The 24,220-nt window shown below is 38.3% G+C and overlaps 1 protein-coding gene and 1 pseudogene across 1 annotated transcript in view; both read left to right on the top strand.

Annotated features, from left to right (window-relative positions):
- The window catches only part of LOC139473118 (serine/threonine-protein phosphatase 6 regulatory ankyrin repeat subunit A-like), a 76,754-nt pseudogene that overhangs the window by 13,590 nt on the left and 38,944 nt on the right, over positions 1–24,220 (top strand).
- The window catches only part of LOC139473219 (uncharacterized), a 28,348-nt gene continuing 26,838 nt past the window's right edge, over positions 22,711–24,220 (top strand). Inside the window, exon 1 of the mRNA XM_071255745.1 lies at positions 22,711–22,951. The gene's annotated coding sequence lies outside the window, so the exon portion shown is untranslated. The remainder of the gene's footprint in view (positions 22,952–24,220) is intronic.

Genomic DNA, 24,220 nt, shown 5'->3' with positions numbered 1-24,220 from the left:
ACTCGAACCAACACATCACAGGATCTTGACACAGTTTAGGGACGCAACTCCTTAGAGTGATGTGTGGAGCCTGGGCAGCTGTACCCCGATTTTAGGGCTTAATATGTTACACAAAAAACACAATCAATCAAGGAAGAAGAATCATTGTTTTGGCTGTCATATTCAGTTGGGAGGGAAGCATCATAATGTGGACTGGTATATATATTACAGTCAATGTCTGATCCGTGAAGATCCGGGTAGAATAGGTCTTCAGCAACAAATGCTTGCCGTAAAAGGCTACTGACGGGATCGGGTGGTCAGGCTCACTGACTTGGTTGATGCATGTCATCGATCCCAATTGCGTGGATCGATGCTCATGAAACTAATCACTGGATTTTCGGTCCAGACTCGATTATTTACAGACAGCCGTCATATAGCTGGAATATTGCTGAGGGCGGCGTTCAACAACAAACCAACCAACCAACAGTCAATGTCTATAATCAAGCAATATGTATATTGACTGACAATTTCAGTCAATACGTTTGACACACATCTTCCTGAGTGGCCCTGAAATACAATGTCCCAAAAGTGGCCCCGCCACTGCCACACTTGGCACTGAATACCTTTGAAACCAATACAAAATCACCATCAGTGGCTCTGTGAATTATTAAATATAGGCCTAAGTGGCCCTGAAATGTTTCAACAATAGCCCTGAGGGTCCCTCAGGTGAACAGAAAAAGGCCCAACATGCCTCCGGCAATAGAAGAACATACCCTACAACCAATTTGAATAGGCCTCAAAGTCTCCATCACTTATACACATGGCCCTCAAATTAAATGCCCTTTCATATTTCCAAATAGCCTTAGTGCCCCCATCACTACTACAATTTCCTGGGGACTCGAAAACGCATGGCCCTCAAAGGCCCTTTCACTGTATACATGTATGCATACAAACTGATCTTCCCATGTAACTGTAGTGACTACTTATGTATGTATACATGTATGCATGCAAACTGATCTTCCCATGTAACTGTAGTGACTATTTATGAATGTATACATGCAAACTGATCTTCCCATGTTACTGTAGTGACTATTTATGTATGTATACATGCACACTGATCTTCCCATGTAACTGTAGTGACTACTTATGTATGTATACATGTATACATACACACTGATCTTCCCATGTAACTGTAGTGACTATTTATGTATGTATACATGCAAACTGATCTTCCCATGTAACTGCAGTGCTGTCACACTAGCACCAGTCATGGAAGTAGCTTAAGACTGAAACTGAATGTGATGTTAGAAGGAAAAAAAGTGGTACCGGAATAGTTATTAATATTGAAATGCCACATCTTTTCGCAATGTTAACGACGGATGATGTCTCTTCAATTGCCTTTAAAATGACAATAATTAAATGATTAAATAATTAACTAAATTATTAAAAAGATCCCTGATTGATGATGATTTGAAATCACCTTGTGATGGTAAAATCAACGCAGTCAAGCAGGAGATGCTTGACGATGCTTCTCTCATTACAAGGGATACAAAATGGAGGATCCTCACCTTTCAATAACTATTCATGTGTGTATCTGCTGTGGCCAATACGACATCATCGCATAATGACCTCTTCAAATACTGGACTGACAACGCAAGTAAATGTAACCGATGTTTGGTTTAATTTGGTTATTTCCGAACACTTGCTAGACGACACACGTGAATCATTACTCCATGACGTGGATGATGACTTTAACGTCTATGTAAAATGTCAGCGTATCCACTCATCTCATAGAGGCGCAGGGTGTACAGTCATATTTATTCGTAAAAGTACATGTTTACAAGAAAAAGTAAAATAATAAGAAGTATGATAGAGTATGTGTTCAATCATCTCCAGCATGTTAGTAACGTTGTTGGTTTTACATCAGATACTGGAGTTCAATACTCAGTATCTGACCATTGTCCAATATTCCTATGTTGAGAACTGATCACCAGCCACGCCACTATGGCGGTGAACATCTTAACTGGCGTAAAGCTAATGACGTAGACTTGACGTTATTCCTATATGAAACTGAAAATTATTTTAAATGTGCTCTGTTTGACGAGACTTAGTACGCACCTGCTCATGAATACATTGAAATTTATCACGGCTATATCCTACAATCGATACATGCTGCAGCTAAACTAAGTACACCATCTTAATAATTGCAGACTCATTGAAAACCATACTGGAAAAAAGATAATTTAAATAAGTTGCATCGTACAATTCGACAACGCCGTAATGAACGGATCTATTATGGTATATCCCATGATAAAGAGGATGAAAAGAACATTGAGTATAAAAGAGCCAAACATATCTTTAGGAAGCAGCATCGTCTTACCAGACAAAAGCTGAAAGACGAAAGGTTTCAGGAAATATATGAAGCAGCAGAGGACTTTAGAGTAACCAAAAGAAAGAAGGAACAAACCCAGACGCTTGCTTGTAATGAGTCATGTAACACACATGAAGGAATTTGTAATCTGTTTTCCAAATATTTCAAGGATTCGTCAATTCCAAATTATGATGCAAATTGTAACTCAGATTTTACTGATTATGTTTATAGTCACATGGAACAGATTGAAAATGATTCGTGTAATGACCAAGGGGATAGTGACGTTAGTTCCAAGCTGTTATGTCCTTTCACATCTGATGAGTTATTGACGACTATAAAACGACTAAATAGCGGAACCCTCGCCTGGTCCCGATGGCATAGTTAATTAACATTTCAAATACTCTGGTAGATCTATTATTCAAAAAATTGTTACATTCTATAATGAAATTGTTTCTCATGTGTAAGTACTAAAAAGTTTAATGTTGGTAAGAGGTTCACCCATCCATAAAGGCCATGGTAAATGTAAAGACGGCCTCTCTTACAACAGAGGTATTACCCTCATTCCTGCATTAAGTAAACTGTTCGAAAGATTCCTGTTGAATAGAATTGAAGGGTGGACAATCAAATCTATAGGCTCCTCCCACCCCTTTCAATTTTGATTTAGGACAGGGGCTGGGGCAGAAACTGCCTTGTTTACATTAATGGAAAGCATAGCTTATTATAACGAAAGACAGTCTCCGGTTGCAACGGAGGTGAATCATTGACACGTTAATCCAGACCAACCAGTGACTCCTTATGTGAACAACGTCCTAAGCCAATCGGGCAGGATGACACGCAATCAAGCAAGTCACTGGGCCTGACAACCTGACCCATTTAGTTACCTCTTACAACAGGCATAGATTGCTGGAGACCAATTCTAACCCTGGGATCGACATGTTGCTGTTTTTTGTGAAAAGACATCAGTTGATTGTATACTGCGTGTCATTCAAAGAAATATTTAATATGTATGTATATTTTTCACCTTAAATTCAATTAAACAGCTACGTCCTATTTTACTGTGGTCTTGGCCATGATATCGTTCCAGTGTTCCGTTAGTAGTTGTCCCAGGTGATGATACGAGTCACATAGTTCCAAGTGCCCACACATGAAGAGAGATTCAGTCCTGGGATCTGTTGCTACCTTAGGCTTCTCTTGACTGATACTCATTTTATTGTACCCACAGTGCTTAATAAGTCGTGTACAGTCTTAAGGTCTTCTTCATTTTCAGTCAGTATAACAATGTCATCCGCATAAGCTAAAACACCATCGTACATTCGGCGCCTTTGATCTGTTAGTGAAGCATCTTAGTTTGTACGAGAAACAACGACCATGAGCTGTTTATTTCTTGTATGAGATATCAACATGATGCACAGCCTCTTTGAGGATGTCAGTAAAATGTATTTAATTGCTGGCGATCCCTAGCCCCGTTTTTATACTATATTGTTATTTATGTTGATATTTTTTTATGGTTCAATACTAGTTTTAAAATATACATCTATGATAATCTAATTATTTTACTGTCCTTTCACGACAGGTTTTATAATAACATTGTATGTATTTTTGCTGTCTCGATTTAGTCACGATATGGCTGAAATATCGCCGATGTGATTCACTCACTCACCCAGTAAAATGTACACGCTCAACAAATATTTACCGGTATGTAAACAATGATGTTTCCTTGAAGACAATTTGAAGGTAATGTCGGCCAAGTCAATTTTATGAACATGTTGGGTTTTGTTTGGTATTTCAAGGATATTCTCACGGTAGGTATCTGTACCTTTTCTCCCAATACCCATTGTCATATCTCTCCCATGTTTAGATGGGAACGTTCGGCCATGGCTTTTTTCGGCGTTGCCCAGCTACAGTTATGGGGAACAACTCACTCGACACTTCCCTCTCTAAAAATCACGTCGTCCAATCTACGACGTCAGTAGTTGCGAGGGCATGTTCGAATCTCTAAAAATGACGTCATGACGTTTTATCGAAGATAAACCACGCTTCGTTCTTCAATGTTCTTTGCCATTTATCACGTAGTGATCTTATATTTGGATATAAAGGGTTTTTTAGTCACGAATGCGTAGCGTAGATATGTTTAGCAACCAAACCCCATCCATGTTAACACTCCGAATCTTATGATGTATACATGAGGCGTGATATAGCCCTGACATCTAATCTATCAATGAGTCTGAATAGCAATGAAGCGTGAAACCAAAACACCACATATTAACACATGCACGGCACCTCATGTGTCTGATCTGGAGATTTGCGGGCTATGCAGTGCCTTGGACGGAAAATCTATCGTCACGCCGATACCCGGGTTTGACAACCTACATTGGTTTGTTTGTTTGTTTGTTGTTACTCGCCGCACTCAGCAATACTCCAGCTACGGCGGTCTGCAAATAACCGTCTGGACAAGACAATCCAGTGATTGACATGAGCATCGATCAACGCAATTAGGATATGATGACATGCATCAACCAAGTCAGCGAGCCTAACCACTCAATCCCATTAGTTGCATCTTACGTCAAGCATAGTCGCCTTTTGCAGCAAGCATGGGTTGCTGAAGATCTTCACGCGTCCCCTACCTTCGTGTCCGATGCCGTGGTGTAATGTGAATATTGATAAAAGCGACGTAAAACCATATTCACTATTGAGATTTCGTGTGACTTTTGCAGAGTTAAAAATAAGGGATGATCTCCTTTCAGGTGGGAGGAGCCTGTAAAATCTCCACATTTTACGCATGGTTTCTTCCGTGACGCTTGCAAACAAGTGTTTATTACTCGTGGGTCATGCAGAGATGACGAGCTGAATTATATATAAACGATCATGTACACAAAAAGACCGGGTGTACACGAACGTTCAGTTTTCTAACGGTCAAATTCAGACACTTGTAATGTATTTAGTGTGACAAGTTCACAAGTTATAAAGGCGTATTATCGGTGACATATTTGTGTTAAACAATTAGATCTACCTTGTGACCTCCCTAAGACTTTGAGTGATCCAAAGCGAGGTCGGGATCATTTGTGACATGACAAGCAAGTGACGTCATAATGTCCGTACAGATAGCTTGATGTTTTGACGAGTTATGACAGTATGAATTGCAGCTGTGAGCAGCTGTGTGTACTGGATTGTAACGGATTGTACGAATGGATCCTTTTACAAAGGATTTGTTAAATAAAGTTTTCCCTTACTGCTCTTCAGTAACATCCATCAATTCAACATTGATACACCAGGGGAAATTTTCTTTCTATTCATATATCGTGAATTGACATGTATCTGTCGAAAATATATACACATGTAAAATTGATCTAATATTTAAGAAATAAACGACGAGTGGGAGTTGTTTATCTTACAATAAAACACTACAGGGAGAATAAACCATGAGGGGCGCATACCTTATATGAGACATCGAACATTTTGTATAGCCTTTTTAAGGATGTCAATAAATTGTAAAGCTTTAAAAGCATTTACCCGTATTTAAATAATAATGACTGCCTGAATACCTCGACTCTATTTAATGTACAGGGGGAGTAAGTTTGGTATTCTAACAACTTTCACGACGATTATCTGCATCTTTTCTTCCAGTACCGATTGTCATATCTCTCCAACTTTTGGGGGTGCGATCGTTTGTTCATCTACGCTGTCCAGCTACATCTATGTGGGACAACTCAATAGACACTTCCCTCTCAAGACCCGTCAAGATCTGGGGTAGAATAGGTCTTCAGCGAGGTCTTGCGATGGCATGTTCGAATCTCCAGTAATGACGTCAGTAGAGGAAAACTTAGTAGTTCATGACAACTATAGCATTTACCTCCCAATTTCAAAGGAAAGCGATGAAGCGCGAGCCAGTGTACAATGGAGAGGGGTACTTGGATGTGCGTTAGATCGTTGCAACCTCCCTAAAGATGTGGTAACAATGGGGACAAAGGATGGTATTGATACAAGCGGAGTGAAGGTGTTGACACAGGTGCTCGTCGTCTGCTAGCGGTTCCCTCGTCTTCAACGGCTTAGATGCGAATAAGAAAAAAGTTCGTCTGCTTTAGGATAGTCGTCTGTTGGTTTTTGAGACTAAGGATGGTTGTTGTAAGTGTCTTCCTGAAAGTGAAGAAGTTAGACGGTGGGGATGAACCACATACCGCATCTCATCGTTTCAAGCATATTTTGATGGTGAATACAAATGTATCGGCAAACATATCGGTATTCATAAAAATCATATGTGCCCCAGTGTCATATCACGTCACGAGACAACAGTGTATTGTTTCAGTGGGGGAAGGCTCCTATGTGCCGTGTGCCGGGAGCCACAAAGAGGTGCCAGTAAGCGTGAACCCAGGGGAGAGTTAAGTTACATAGACTGGCGGCAAGTCTCCCTCGCCAGATCCCTTATTACGAGGCTGTAGAAATACGGGACGCCCCCAGCTCACCATCTGTCTCCAGAACTCTCACGCCGACTTCTTGATATTTTTTCAGTGTTCAGTACATTTTAATATCAAAATACATTTAGTGTTTGTCAGAAGAGTTAGTTACATATTTAATCAATTCTAAGTCGATTAAATGGTTCGTTTACGGTTGACGAAATTACATAACCATAGTGTCATTGCCAAACCCTTTAGTTCAATTCTAATTGATCAAGACTGCACAATATCGGGGGAAATCATCATTACATCACCAGTTTTTTGGTACCGTTAACGAAGGCAAAAAATATTGCATTAGTGTGTCACATCATGTATGACGAACAATACCCAATACATTACTAAAAATACAACATCTGGCCGATTCAAATGACGGTAATTGCTAATTGAACAACCTGTAAATACCTCCTATGGTCGTTGAGACGCCAATTATGCATTTCATATCGACGTGCGGCGAGGGGGTTAAGAAAAGTAGAACTTGACATTAAATCTTCAACAGTATCACAATCACAGAATTCACAAAAATCGTTTTTTAAGTGGACTTTTTATTTATATTTTTGTTTATGTATTTTTAACAATCCTGTTTCGTAAAAATGATTTCTTAGGTATGTTTTTTTAAACCTACATTAGTACGTTTATGGGTAGGTAGGCTGTCAGATCAAGACAGTGCCTTCTCACGTCAGCAATTTCCGACCCTCTTTGATGTTATTGTTAGAAATCGGGGAATTCGTAATTCGAATTGATAACGCAATCACGCGGCATGCGGACGTTCATTAGGAAATGAAGGACTATTGGCTTGGTGGTGTTCATGCAGGAGTGGTCACCCGCTACTAACAATATTAACCCGTGAAGCGCCGTGTTATAATTGGTCGTCAGCAACCCATGCATGTCGTAAGAGGCGACTAACGGGATCGGGTGGTCAGCCACGCTGACTTAGTTGATGTATGTCATCGTATCCCAATTGTGTAGATCGATTCTCATTATGTTAATCACTGGATTGTCTGGTGCAGGTTCGATCATTTATAGACGCCGTCATATAGCTAGAATACTGGTGAGTCTGGCGTTAAACAACAAACAAACAAATGCAGATCTCCAATCATCATTTATCACCATGCATTTAGCGTAGTCTACCGTGAGGACGAGCGCAGAATTCTCTGGAATGCCGAGAACACCGCAATCTATAAGTACAAAGCTTTGAAATTCATTTTGCCTCCAACATTTGAGAGAATTACCTATCGCATCCGCATTGTGCATTCATGCAAGGGGCTCTTGACGTTCAATGTGTATTGTGTAGTGCAGTGGAAGATCTGCTTTAGACTTCATTAAGTCATTGTTTTGACATCCAGGCTTAATGAACGTTTTACTTTTTGTGGGGTCAAAAGTTAGTCTTATTTATACAGAGGTCCGTATTAGGAATATTATAACAGATGATAACACATGTAAATGGAAACAAAGTTCAAAGAAGTGTTATTATTAATCGTAGTACATTCGGCACAACTTATATCGCCTTGTATTACAAATGCTGATTAGTGTGCGCGGTAATATTTGTAAATGCAATATGTGTGAACAAAATATGTCCATATTAGGTATAAGGTAGCTCAGTGTCTCAATCAAGTTTTGGCACCTCACGCCGAAACTGCCGAGCTCGATTCCTTTCATCAGGGTAATGTTTCGAATGAAGCCCATTCCTGCAGCCAGCCGACGCCGTGATGTAGCCGTTGAAGCGTATAACACCATACACGTGTATTAAGTGCACTTATAAACTTATTTCAAAAAATATTTTCACCTTCCTTAACTATTTAGGCAGAAAATAACGTAAAAGGAATCGCTCTGTACCCCGTTTGGATAACTATATAGCTTCCCTTTAAGACGGGAAGCTGTCTATGCAAACGTCTCTTTGGAAATAGCCTGAAAACTTAGTGGCACATCTGTGAGCCTAGCATTTTTCGCAATGAGAAGAAACTGTATGTGGTATTCAATAAACCCAAGTCAACATTTTTTAACAAAATACATTATTTTTTTAATTTAATACAAATACCATTGAGAAATTCAAAATAGTAAATTGTGAGTAACCCGGGCAAACATAGATAAAATACAAATATATATTTAAAAGAAAGTAATGTTAATAATTACAATGTACGTTTTTAATACCGAGGCAATTCTTCATAGTAATAAAAAGTATACATGTATGTCTAATTATTGCCACTTGCAACATGGACGCTAACAACTATATTTAGTACTGAATTAATGCAGTATATATTGCAAATGTATCCTTATAATTTGGCCTGAACATTTTGTAATGTTTGATATTTTTCTAACATATTTGGTAGGAACTATTCGGAAGCCAATCCGGCATATATACAATCGCAACATTGAGGCTCTTGATACTACATAAAGGAAGTGAGCAGAAAAATCCGCACGGCTTTATTCATTTAAGACACTAAAAATCCACATCAGTTTCTATGTAAAGGCGGTTTATTACGTCCAGAAGTGACACATCGACATTACCGGACCCTGTTTTTCGTTCTCTCGCCCACTTCACGGGCAGCACGTGCACGATGTGGTCGACAGATGGCCCCGCAAGCGGCGGTCAGCCAAGTGAGGTTGAGCGCTACGTACTTGGAGTTAAGTCCTTAATTAATTTTCTATTCTGTTTAATAATTACAGCTATTATGATATCAGTAAACAATAACAGTGTTTACAGAACTTGTCTCCCACGAACCTGGTGGATTAAATAGCGTTACACGTATGCAAATTAGAGAGAGGGCGAGAATGGACTATCTCACACAGATGGTCGCGTATTTTCTTCTTTCGCACAACGCTGCCTACTGAAAATTAAACTACCCAGTTGTCTTTTCACAATTTGAATTGATATTACATGAGATTACACTGATTAACTTTCTTTACAAATTCGAAATAAGTGTTTATTCGTTAGTTAATGTAAGCAATAACGTGATTTGATGTAAATCGTTCGTAACATTGCTCAAGGAAACCCTCAGTTCTAGAAATAGATAGTACTGATGTAAAATACAAACACACATAAATATTTATATCAGGATTCAATTATTATTTAAAACCCTAACTACATTTTTGACACAATGAAAGTGTAAAGCCTGTATGTTTGTTAATGTCCTCATTTGGGGGTATTCGTTCCGTTTATTTCAACCGACAACAGGTCTTTAAGTAACAATGTTTCTGAATGTTTGAAACCATTATGAAAAGAAAGCCATGATTCATATTCATATTCACTGAAGTTATCACAAATATATTTTGAAGTCTTCTTTCTCAATCTAACAAAATCCCAATTTGCTCATATTTCACGATAAAGAAAGAACAGTTTTGTTTAGATCATGCTTCAGTTATGACCACGGATAACTTCAGCAATACCGGTCAGTTTCAAGGAAAAAGCGGTTCTAGTGTACATTTGTCATATCAGTAAGTAACCGAACTGACAAATAAATCGCTTTTCACATACCGCGAGAGACAATAGCTTCATTACAGCACAACATTATACATTTATTCAATAGTGTAAGTGATAAAACTTTTAGAATTATCGATACATTTGTGGAAATATTATTTCGTTTGATCCGAGACAAATATCACAGACGGACTATGAACGATTTGTTTGTACTCTTATGACCTTGTATTCGTCTTACAATTATTTCAATATTTTTTTTCTTCCATAAACTTGCAGATTGAGAGCAACTTACTCGTATATGCATTCAAGATTATTTTTGGTACTATTAACGACAGTGCATGATATGAAAACGCTTCGAAGTTGTATTACAAACTATTTGTCATTCCAGATTTTTTTCATTGTACTTGTGACATTTTATGTGCATTCAGATAACAATGTTTTATATGTCAATTAATAGTAGCGAAGATTAATGTTTTAATAATATAAAAGTGCACAGCAATTAAAAAAGGCGAGTTTTAGTGGTCAGACAAAACACCTGATAGTGTAGATACTACTATTTTCATTTTTCAATATATAATTGTTATATATTAAGAGTCGGCTCAGAAATTTAATATCTCTGAAAAGGCGTCATATGACACATTAAATATATAAAAATATCTTCATGTTCAGAATTAATACCCTAAAATTATGTCCTTTTTCATTTCTGTAAAAAGCAGTAATGAAAATCCGAATTGAAATCCCCGCGTGTGCCGCCACAGCTGTAGCAGGGTTAAACAAGCCCGCGTTCTCAAGACCTATATTTTATTTACCTAGTCTCTCTCTCCAACAACGTGCTCGTTTCTCTGTAAATCACACCATTGACGAGTAAAAAATATCCCACATTGTAATTTAATTTTACCTCAACAACTGAGGAATGCAATTACTCAATTTAACCATGTAATTGAACAATGCTCCGTGTTCTTATTTGTTTATAGTACGTTTAGTTAAGTCAATGACAAACACGCGACGTGAACATTGTGCTGAACATGGTATAATAATGCTTTCGGGTATGAAATTTACAAATCCAAACGATTATTAAGTAAAAAATACCAAAAATATTAACAACTTACACAGGCCTGTTAAAAATGTTTGATATTAGAGAAAAATATATAAACCATTAGTTTAAATTTCCGAGCCGACTCTTAATTCCTGTGAATTCCTGTACGGTTCAAATTAAAATTCTTTTCATAACAATTATATATTGAAAAATGGAAATAGTAGTATCTACACTATCAGGTGTTTTGTCTGACCACTAAAACTCGCCTTTTATAATTGCTGTGCACTTTTATATTATTAAAACATTAATCTTCGCTACTGTTAATTGACATATAAAACATTGTTATCTGAATGCACATAATATGTAACAAGTACAATGAAAAAAATCTGGAATGACAAATAGTTTGTAATACAACTTCGAAGCGTTTTCATATCATGCACGGTCGTTAATAGTACCAAAAATAATCTTGAATGCATATACGAGTAAGTTGCTCTCAATCTGCAAGTTTATGGAAGAAAAAAAATATTGAAATAATTGTAAGACGAATACAAGGTCATAAAAGTACAAACAAATCGTTCATAGTCCGTCTGTGATATTTGTCTCGGATCAAACGAAATAATATTTCCACAAATGTATCGATAATTCTAAAAGTTTTATCACTTACACTATTGAATAAATGTATAATGTTGTGCTGTAATGAAGCTATTGTCTCTCGCGGTATGTGAAAAGCGATTTATTTGTCAGTTCGGTTACGTACTGATATGAAAAATGTCCACTAGAACCGCTTTTTCCTTGAAACTGACCGGTATTGCTGAAGTTATCCGTGGTCATAACTGAAGCACGATCTAAACAAAACTGTTCTTTCTTTATCGTGAAATATGAGCAAATTGGGATTTTGTTAGTTTTAGAAAGAAGACTTCAAAATATATTTGTGATAACTTCAGTTACTAAAATAATGAATATGAATCATGGCTTTCTTTTCATAATGGTTTCAAACATTCAGAAACATTGTTACTTAAAGACCTGTTGTCGGTTGAAATAAACGGAACGAATACCCCCAAATGAGGACATTAACAAACATACAGGTTTACACTTTCATTGTGCCAAAAATGTAGTTAGGGTTTTAAATAATAATTGAATCCTGATATAAATATTTATGTGTGTTTGTATTTTACATCAGTACTATCTATTTCTAGAACTGAGGGTAATTCGTTTCCTTGAGCAATGTTACGAACGATTTACATCAAATCACGTTATTGCTTACATTAACTATCGAATAAACACTTATTTCGAATTTGTAAAGAAAGTTAATCAGTATAATCGCCCTCTCTCTAATCTGCATACGTGTAACGCTATTTAATCCACCAGGTTCGTGGGAGACAAGTTCTGTAAACACTGTTATTTTTTACTGATATCGTAATAGCTGTAATTATTAAACAGAATAGAAAATTAATTAAGGACTTAACTCCAAGTACATAGCGCTCAACCTCGCTTGGCTGACCGCCGCTTGCGGGGCCATCTGTCGACCACATCGTGCACGTGCTGCCCGTGAAGTGGGCGAGAGAACGAAAAACAGGGTCCGGTAATGTCGATGTGTCACTTCTGGACGTAATAAACCGCCTTTACATAGAAACTAATGTGGATTTTTAGTGTCTTAAATGAATAAAGCCGTGCGGATTTTTCTGCTCACTTCCTTTATGTAGTATCAAGAGCCTCAATGTTGCGATTGTACATATGCCGGATTGGCTTTCGAATAATTCCTACCAAATATGTTAGAAAAATATCAAACATTACAAAATGTTCAGGCCAAATTATAAGGATACATTTGCAATATATACTGCATTAATTCAGTACTAAATATAGTTGTTAGCGTCCATGTTACAAGTGGCAATAATTAGACATACTCCTTGATATACTTTTTATTACTATGAAGAATTGCCTCGGTATTAAAAACGTACATTGTAATTATTAACATTACTTTCTCTTAAATATATGTGTGTATTTTATCCATGTTTGCCCGGGTTACTCACAATTTACTATTTTGAATTTCTCAATGGTATTTGTATTAAATTTAAAAAATAATGTATTTTGTTAAAAAATGTTGACTTGGGTTTATTGTATACCACATACAGTTTCTTCTCATTGCGAAAAATGCCAGGCTCACAGTTGTGCTACTAAGTTTTCAGGCTATTTCCAAAGAGACATTTGCATAGACAGCTCCCCGTCTTAAAGGGAAGCTATATAATTATCCAAACAGGGTACAGAGCGATTCCTTTTACGTTATTTTCTGCCTAAATAGTTAAGGAAGGTGAAAATATTTTTTGAAATAAGTTTATAAGTGCACTTAATACACGTGTATGGTGTTATACGCTTCAACGGCTACATCACGGCGTCGGCTGGCTGCAGGAATGGGCTTCATTCGAAACATTACCCTGATGAAAGGAATCGAGCTCGGCAGTTTCGGCGTGAGGTGCCAAAACTTGATTGAGACACTGAGCTACCTTATACCTAATATGGACATATTTTGTTCACACATATTGCATTTACAAATATTACCGGGCACACTGGAATCTGTCGAGACAGGACTTTAACTAATCAGCATTTGTAATACAAGGCGATATAAGTTGTGCCGAATGTACTACGATTAATAATAACACTTCTTTGAACTTTGTTTCCATTTACATGTGTTATCATCTGTTATAATATTCCTAATACGGACCTCTGTATAAATAAGACTAACTTTTGACCCCACAAAAAGTAAAACGTTCATTAAGCCTGGATGTCAAAACAATGACTTAATGAAGTCTAAAGCAGATCTTCCACAGCACTACACAATACACATTGAACGTCAAGAGCCCCTTGCATGAATGCGCAATGCGGATGCGATAGGGTAATTCACTCAAATGTTGGAGGCAAAATGAATTTCAAAGCTTTGTACTTATAGATTGCGGTGTTCTCGGCATTCCAGAGAATTCTGCGCTCGTCCTCACGGTAGACTACGCTAAATGCATGGTGATAAATGATGATTGGAGATCTACTTTGTTTGTTTGTTGTTTAACGCCAGACTCACCAGTATTCTAGCTATATGTAAATAATCGAACCTGCACCAGACAATCCAGTGATTAACATAATGAGAATCGATCTACACAACTGGGATACGATGACATACATCAACAAAGTCAGCGAGGCTGACCACCCGATCCCGTTAGTCGCCTCTTATGACATGCATGGGTTGCTGACGACCAATTATAACACGGCGCTTCACGGGTTAATATTGTTTTTTGGGGGTTTTTAAATTTTTATTCAGTCATTACACAGGATACATAAGCACTCGGGAAGCAATACAGCTTTATGAATATCGGTCTTTCTCAAAAGGATATGGTACAGAGGAGGCCCAAGGCATAATCCACATCATGGTACAGAAGAAGGCATAATCCACATCATGGTACAGATATAAGGCATATTTATGTATACAATTAAGAAGATGCGGTATTTATGGTACATCAAATTATGTTGCAAACATCAAGTGAATAAGTTATTTTGCAGTTTGAGGAAACAAAGCCCATTTTCTATTAAAGGCAGAGAAGTCGTTTTTTCTACGTGCAATATGATATTCAACGTCATAGATACTTCTTATTGTGTTCTTAAAAGCAACAAAGTCAACATTTTCATTCTTAATACACTGGACAAAGATAAATCTTTTAGCAGCTACAATCAAATGGTTAATTAATACATCAGAGGTACCAAAGAGGAGCTCGTTGTCAGTTATAAGGATTTTTCTATGCAAGATATGAGTCAAGTAAATACAGAAATCTGACCAAAAATTCTTAACAACATGACATTCGATATAAACATGAAAAATATTTTCTTTGTGAGTATGTCACATAGAACACTCATCGTTATCAATAAGTTTCATTCTTAATAACTCACGTTTAGTAAATATTACTGTATGAATAAATTGTTAATATTGTTAGTAGCGGGTGACCACGCCTGTATGAACACCACCAAGCCAATAGTCCTTCATTTCCTAATGAACGTCCGCATGCTGCGTGATTGCGTTATCAATTCGAATTACGAATTCCCCGATTTCTAACAATAACATCAAAGAGGGTCGGAATTTGCTGACGTGAGAAGGCACTGTCTTGATCTGACAGCCTACCTACCCACAAACCTACAAATGTAGGTTTAAAAAAACATACCTAAGAAATCATTTTTACGAAATAGGATTGTTAAAAATACTTAAACAGAAATATAAATAAAAAGTCCACTTAAAAAACGATTTTTGTAAATTCTGTTATTGTGATACTGTTGAAGATATTCAATCTTACTCTGGTCTTAGATTTTTGGAAAGATGTAGCTTCCATATATCTAATTTTATATACGTAGTAGTTGAAAAGCTTGTACATTAATTTAATGTCAAGTTCTACTTTTCTTAACCCCCTCGTCGCACGTCGATATGAAATGCATAATTGGCGTCTCAACGACCATAGGAGGTATTTACAGGTTGTTACAATTAGCAATCCCGTCATTTGAATCGGCCAGATGTTGTATTTTTAGTAATGTATTGGGTATTGTTCGTCATACATGGTGTGACACACTAATGCAATATTTTTTGCCTTCGTTAACGGTACCAAAAAAATGGTGATGTAATGATGATTTCCCCCGATATTGTGCAGTCTTGATCAATTAGAATTGAACTAAAGGGTTTGGCAATGACACTATGGTTATGTAATTTCGTCAACCGTAAACGAACCATTTAATCGACTTAGAATTGATTAAATATGTAACTAACTCTTCTGACAAACACTAAATGTATTTTGATATTAAAATGTACTGAACACTGAAAAAATATCAAGAAGTCGGCGTGAGAGTTCTGGAGACAGATGGTGAGCTGGGGGCGTCCCGTATTTCTACAGCCTCGTAATAAGGGATCTGGCGAGGGAGACTTGCCGCAAGTCTATGTAACTTAACTCTCCCCTGGGTTCACGCTTACTGGCACCTCTTTGTGGCTCCCGGCACACGGCACATAGGAGCCTTCCCCCACTGAAACAATACACTGTTGTCTCGTGACGTGATATGACACTGGGGCACATATGATTTTTATGAATATCGATATGTTTGCCCTCATAGGGAATAACATAACGTTTCGCAAATCGACATTTCTGTTACCTGACCAGGTAGCATTCTTTCGCGTTTAACAGCGGTCTCGTAGCTTTAAAGTGAGTGAGTGAGTGAGTGAGTTAACATTTAACGTCACATCGGCAATATTGCAGCCATATCGTGACGAGAAGTTGGTCATAAATAATGCATATATTTAAACTGTATAAAAACCTGTCATCGAAGGACAGTACGATAACTAGCATATCACAGATTAGATTTAAAACTAGTCGAGGCACATTAAAAAGAAGAAAGATTGAGTTAGATATAAAAATGGGCTTGAGATCGTCAGTAACTAAAGGGAGATCACCATACCAGGGACCATGTGGACTTACAGCGCCTTTGCTTCCTGCATGGACCCCGGCAGGATTTATATCATCCCTTCAGTCACTGGTGATTGTATACCAGTTAAGCCTGAAGTTAAAATGACGAAAATACTACTCTTTAAAATTCTGGCATGCATACAAATACTTCGAATGATGTGGGACTTACATACCCTTTTAGGGGGACAATAATTTTACGTTACTTCAACCCCCCTCAAGGGTACAGCCACTAACAATCTCAAATAAGCACTACCAATTTATAAAAGAATATCCTAAATACATCAAAATTTATGAAACAGTTCTATTTCTTTTAAAAAGCATAATATTAAACGATAATTAACGTCATTAAAAAGGTCCTTGACCGTTTTAACACTGAAATATTTATCCCTTGTGATGAAAAAATCAATACAGTCAAGCAGGACATGCTTGACCGTGATTCTTTCATCACAAGGGATACAATACGGAGGATCCTCACCTTTCAATAAATATTCCTGCGTATATCTTGAATGGCCAATACGAAATCGTCGCATAATGACCTCTTCAAATCTGGACTGACAGCCCCAGTAGGTATAACCGATATTTGGTTTAATTTCATGTAATTTATTGATACCTACTTGGGCGTCCCACTTCTGCTGCATTAAATCTCGGATGTAAGATCTGATTACAGGTTTATAATCAGTATATGGGATGAGAAGTGGTGTCACAGATTTGTTGAGTGCTTCTTTTGCAGCAGCATCGGCCATTGTGTTACCAAAGATACAAACATGGCTGGGTAACCAACAAATGACGATGTCATACTGGCTAGTAGCAAGATCATTAAATAATTCTATAATTATAAACTGTCATTTGGTAATCTGGATGATAGGGTTCTGGATCCAAGGGGTGGAACAAGCGACGGTTTCTTATGATAGAGGTCTACATGGTGAGGATGAAAAACGCAGTCATATGCAGGATTTGATTGATTTGAATATAGTTTTGTGATGTATTGTAAAGATAATTTTAGGCGGCGGTCTTTAAGGGATGGCTCATCAGCTTCAACATACAGACTAGATACAGGAGATGTTCGGAAGGCACCCAGGCAAAGCCTGAGTCCTTGATGGTGGATAGAATCAAGCAGTTTTAAGTTACTTTTGCAAGCTCCACCATAAATGATGGAGCCATAATCCAGTTTAGAGCGTATGAGAGCTCTGTACAGTTGGAGGAGAGTTTTCTGATCCCCTCCCCACTTTGCATTGGAGACAACTTTCAACAGGTCAAGTGCCTTCAGGCATTTATTCTTTAAATATTTGATATGTGGCAAAAAGGTTAAATGATGGTCAAAAATAATGCCTGAGAACTTGGCCTCCTTTACAACTTGAATAGGAGTGCCATCTAAAACTAGATTTGGGTCCTTGTGAGGCTTGTACTGTCTACAAAAATGTATACAATTAGTTTTAGATTTTGAAAATCTAAAACCATGTTCTAATGACCACTTTTGGATTTTGTTTAGGCATAATTGTAGTTGCCTTTCAATAGTATTCATATTTTTACCACGACAGGAACTATTAAAATCATCCACGAATAAAGATCCATCAATGGAATCGTTTAAAACCTTAGACAGGCTATTTATTTTTATACTAAACAGTGTGACAGACAGAATACTGCCTTGTGGGACACCCTGATCCTGAGTATAATGATCAGACAGGGTAGAACCCACACGGACCTGAAATTGTCTGTCGGATAAAAACTTGGATATAAATTGAGGCAAACGGCCTCGCAATCCAAAGTCATGTAAATCTTTTAAAATGCCATGCTTCAATGTAGTGTCATATGCTTTTTCCAGATCGAAAAAGATAGACACTGCATGCTGTTTGTTAACAATGGCATTCTTAACGAATGACTCCAATCTAACTAAATGGTCAATGGTACTACGATTTTTACGGAATCCACATTGCATATTTGTAATTAAATTATTGGATTCTAAGTACCATGTTAATCTATTATTGACCATGCGTTCCATGGTTTTGCAAACGCAACTAGTTCATGAAATTGGTCTATAATTTGATGGATCGGTATGATCCTGTCGAGGTTTCGGTATAGGAACAACAATGGCATCACGCCACGAAGAAGGAAATTTTCAAGAGGTACATATATCATCAAATATGAAAAGTAAGGTTTTCAAACATGATTCTGGTAAATGTTTCAGGAGTTGATAATGTATGTTATCAGCCCCTGAAGCAGTATCATGAGCTTGCCCAAGGGCAGTATGGAGCTCATGAATGGAAAAGACTTCATTATAATCTTCCCCGTTATCTGAATTAAGTTTAATAGGTTTCTGTTCCTGCTGCTTTTTATATTTTTGAAATTTAGGTACATAGTTAGACGAGGAAGAATGCTCAGCTACAGTTTCACCCAGTTTGTTTGCAATATCTGAATTATCAGTTAACAACTGATCGCCATTTTTAAGATGATGAATGCTTGATTTATTACCCGTACCCCTAATTATCTGAATCATGTTCCACACCTTGGACATCGGCGTACGTGAATTAATTTTGGAAACATAAATTTGCCAAGATTGGCGTTTGTTTTGTTTAAAAGTACGCCTGGTTTTAGCATTTACAATTTTGAATTTATTTAGATTATGGACCATAGGATGGCGGCGGAAGTACTTTTCAGCCTTTTTCCTTGCCTTCCTAGCTTGTTTGCAGTCGTTGGTAAACCATGGTTTTCGAATGTGAGGATTTGCGGAGGACTTCGGGATACATTCTTCAGCTATTTTATTCAGTTCGCCAGAGAAAAGTTGTATAGGGTCAGGAACATTGAGAAACTTTTCAGGTTTTAGTGTGTTAGTACAAAGTATTTCATATGAAGCCCAGTTGGCCTTAGTAAAATTCCATCTCGATGACGGAGATACATCAGATGGTGTCACAGATTTTAAGACAGTAGGAAAATGGTCACTCCCACAAAGGTCATCGTGGACTGACCATTCAAATTCACTTAGTAAATCAGAATCAACAACTGACAAGTCCAGACAAGAATACGTTCCAGTTGCAGGATGGAGATACGTTTCAGAACCATCATTGAAAATACATAAGTCGTTATCAATGAAAAAATCCTCCAATAATTTACCTTTGGAATTGCTGTCATTACTACCCCAAAGTGGGTTATGGCCATTCAGATCTCCCATGAGAACACAGGGCTTAGGGAGTTGGTCATACAGTGCCTGAAGATCAGACTGTCGGAGAGAGTACGTTGGAGGGACATACAAAGAACACAAAGTAAAAACAATATTCAATGTTATACGTACTGCTACAGCCTGAAGAGGGGTATGGAGAGGAACAGGACTGTGAATGATGCCTTGCCTCACCATAACAGAAGATCCCCCAGTTGCTTTATCCCCTGGTAGGAATCATATTGTCGTAAATCAAAATTATCTGTAGTTTTAAGGAACGTTTCTTGCAAACAAAAGGCCGATGGTTTAAAATCTTGAACTAAGAGCTGAAGGTCATTAAAATTGGTCCGAAGTCCTCTACAATTCCACTGGATTAAATTGGGAGAGCAACTCATGGCGGCTCAATTGGAGATCGTGAGCGTGGAGAAGGTCCTTTACGCTGTAATGACAGCAATGGAGTGACCTCCTGGGTGCTATACTCCAGCAAAAAGGACGCAGGTAGCTAAAAATGTCAAACAGGGTAAAAGTCAGGCTGGTTCTGCCCTAGACAGAAACCTGAAGACAAAAAGAACCCGGAGGTCAATAATGCCAGATTGGCCCATAAGCTACCGCCTTAAGGCATAGGACTCTAGGCAAAACATAGTACAGAACATGATATTTAAGATTTGTAGATGTCCTGATCAAAACCATTGCATAACATTGGAACTAAGTTATCCATGCACAGGGCATGGCGTGACCAGCCGATTGATAGAATCGGGCCCATTCTACCACCCGTCTAGGTGAAGTTAGGGTCAAAGTGGTGTGTTGGGCAAAAGGATCACTGATCCTGGCTCCAGTGCCCTCAACCACCAGACTCCCTTCCTCCACCGACACAGGGGCGCAACCTACGGCAAACAGGCTGCCCACTTTGGTCGCCTCTTACGACCAGCAATGGGGTGCTGTGGAAATATTCTACCCCGGTTCCACACGGGGGAAGAGCTATTAGCGCTACCCAGCACTCACCACGAGGAGGTTGCTCTTCACGAGTGCCGTAGCCTTAAAGAATATGCTTTGTTAATGTTGATTTTTTGTATATAATCATATCTAAATGTGTGATAAAGAATTGACCCTAAATGTTTCTCTATACCTTTGTTTATTTATTTTAAGATTTTGCAAACACGAAACTACTTTTTATGTTTCAAATGCAAGGGGCGGTGAACCGTCCCTGTGCGTTTGGTAGGGAGCATTTACATTTCAAAGCATATGATATTTCACGCAGCGCGGGTGATTCAAAATCCGGCTGCCTTCAGCGTTATAGTCAATGCAGGGTGACGTGACTACCTCGTTCTTGCGCGCTAAATGTAATTAAAGACACTGCTAGCTTACTGATTGTACAGTCTTATCTATTTCTTCTATGTTTTTTTATTTTTTGGGTTTTTTTTCATACAGGTTGTCTAACGTTCATGGTGTACAACGTGTAGACCGTACAAGATGGATTTGATCCAGCTAGACGTACATTTTTTCCCCCTATATTATCCGGCGTTTATAAAATTGACACAACCCGTCTCTATTGTGGTATGATGTACTTTCAACACACACCCTGTATTCATCAAACCAGGTCGCACGCTCTAGCGAGCGCGGTTTTTTTAATATAGGGCCACGTGAGTTGTCAAGCGCGCTCAAGTCAAACTGGGCTGCTTGTTTATTTAGGGCAGCACGCCATACATATAGCTCTATTGAATACCCTTTGCTTTTGTTTTCTTATAAAGGGTTTGTCGCCTTAAAACACACACAACTTTCATTCCCCCTCACCTGTGACGTGCTGTTGATGCATGAGTCATCCTATCTGACCACGTGACTTGGATCAGCCAATCACCTTCCCTATTTTCCCTCAACCTAAATCAACCAAAATGGCCTTCTGGCGACCCGTTATATACAGTCATATAGGCCTCGTATAAAGTGCGTATTCCAATAAAAATATTTAACTAACGCTAAATTTTCTGCTATTTATTTATTATACTCAGATACGTATGATCGATAAAGGGATACTGTTCCCTTCAACCGCAGTTTGGCAGTGTTTTACAAAACCGTACGTTTACTGACACTTCTACCATAGTAGAAAGGAGCATGTGTCTTGAAATTAACACTGTACATATAATTACTCCATTTACACAAACAACATTGATACCGGCTATATGTATCTACTAAACACATTGCTTTTTAAATCGCCTTACAATACACCGGGGCACTAGAGCCCTGCACGCGAGCCAGACACGAACCACGCACACATTTATACACTGCTAACCGCCTTACTGCCGAGAACTCGCGACAGGTACCCATGTTCACAAAGAATAAAAAAACACATTACAGAAAAATCAACATTTGTATTCACCATCAAACTATGCTTGAAATGATGAGATGCGGTATGTGGTTCATCCCAAAGGTCTAACTTCTTCAATTTCAGGAAGACACTTACAACAACCATCCTTAGTCTCAAAAACCAACAGACGACTATCCTAAAGCAGGCGAACTTTTTTCTTATTCGCATCTAACCCGTTGAAGACGGGGGAACCGCTAGCAGACGACGAACGGGAAACCGCTAGCAGACGACGAGCACCTGTGTCAACACCTTCACTCCGCTTGTATCAATACCATCCTTTGTCCCCATTGTTACCACATCTTTAGGGAGGTTGCAACGATCTAACGCACATTCAAGTACCCCCTCCAGTGTACACTGGCTCGCGCTTCATCGCTTTTCTTTGAAACTGGGAGGTAAATGCTATTGTTGTCATGAACTACTAAGTTTTCCTCTACTGACGTCATGATAGAACAACTGTGAAATAAACTTCGTTCTTCATTGCTAGTAGTAAATTTTGTCTGTAATGGTGAGAACAAAGGGATTGTCCAGTTGCAGATAAGAGTTAGTATAGGAATGAATGGGGCTGGCACAAAGGTCAGTGGTAAGAATATACCTTATCGGTTAAGTAAAGAAGAAGGCAAATCACAGCGTGGGGAGTTATGCGGAGTGTACACACTGCAACCGTGAGTGGGAATGAAGATAATGACAGATGAAAATACACCGCTTGAAGGTGAGTAAATAACAGAAGGAAAATCATTACGGGGGTTTCACATTAGTAACAACATCCTAACCATAAAGATGTACTTGTGGAGTTGCTAAAGATCCTGTTTTGAATTAACTGTTCTGACTGTTTAAAGAGGGTGAGAAGGAAAATAATTATTAAATAACAACGTTGTTATGTATATGAAGAGAGAAAATGTACCACCATGTCGAAGATGAATTTCTTTAGATGGAAGTACGTGATGCGAGGTAAAACAGGATTGACAGAAACAGTTATTCAACGTTCAAGTCAATGGGTTAAAGATAGAGACACTTGCGTTTAACATGCTAACTCTTCATTCACAGACTCGACTGGAAGCAGTAAAGGGATTATTGTGAAAAAGATCATCCCTATTATGGTTAATGAAATCGATGTGGTAACTCAAAATAACAACCTTGAGAATATGTTAACTGTGTGTTATGCTGTACGGCTGACCAAGACGACTTACTGCTGAACTTGGTCTGGGGTGTTTGTTTGATAGAATGGAAACCCTTCACACATGTAACACTTTAACAATAGATGTGACGTGAGGTGAAATGGGGTTTAACGTCGCGTCCAAGATTATTGCACTTATATAGCGACGTGCATGCACGTGTATGTGCGTGTGTGTGGCTGCCTGTACTCGTCCGGACTGATGCCGATTCATAGTGCTAGCCCACTGAGATACCATGCCACAGTTTATCATGAATACCCCACTCAGACACAGTATACTGACTCCGAGCCGACCAGTCCTTGTTTGAACCCCGTTAATGCCGAGCGCCAGACAGGGTAACAACAAGTACCATCTTTTAACGTCTTTTGGTTGCCTGGGAATCGAAACCCGGACCTCCCGCTCTCCGGGTGGACGCTCTGCCATTAGACCACGGAGGCGGTCACTTTAACAATAGAAGAACTGACATCAAGATATATTGATACAGCTGGGCAAGAATTAAATGAAGATACATGATCTCCCAGTGTCTTGTCAGTATCAGTGTACAGACTTCCTGCATGCACAACTTAATACAGAGCAATGAGATCACTCATGGCTAGATACTTGACACATAATAACACAAACAATTATATTATCATCGGAATAGGTACATAATTAGTATCACACAACACGTTAGAGTTTCAAAACATGGGCTCCAGCCAACGTAACAACAACTAATCTACTCAAAATTTGGTCTCATTTGTACATGAAACCTGCCCTAACTAAGATTCAAAGTAAAAAGAAGTCTCTCAAATTCCATTTTAAAGCGG

This window comes from Haliotis cracherodii, unplaced genomic scaffold, assembly GCF_022045235.1.
Source record: "Haliotis cracherodii isolate W230 unplaced genomic scaffold, xgHalCrac1.p SCAF_27, whole genome shotgun sequence".
NCBI classification, from domain to species: Eukaryota; Metazoa; Mollusca; class Gastropoda; order Lepetellida; family Haliotidae; genus Haliotis; species Haliotis cracherodii.
Note: the sequence above shows the minus strand (reverse complement) of the source record. Positions and strands in the feature narration are given on the sequence as shown.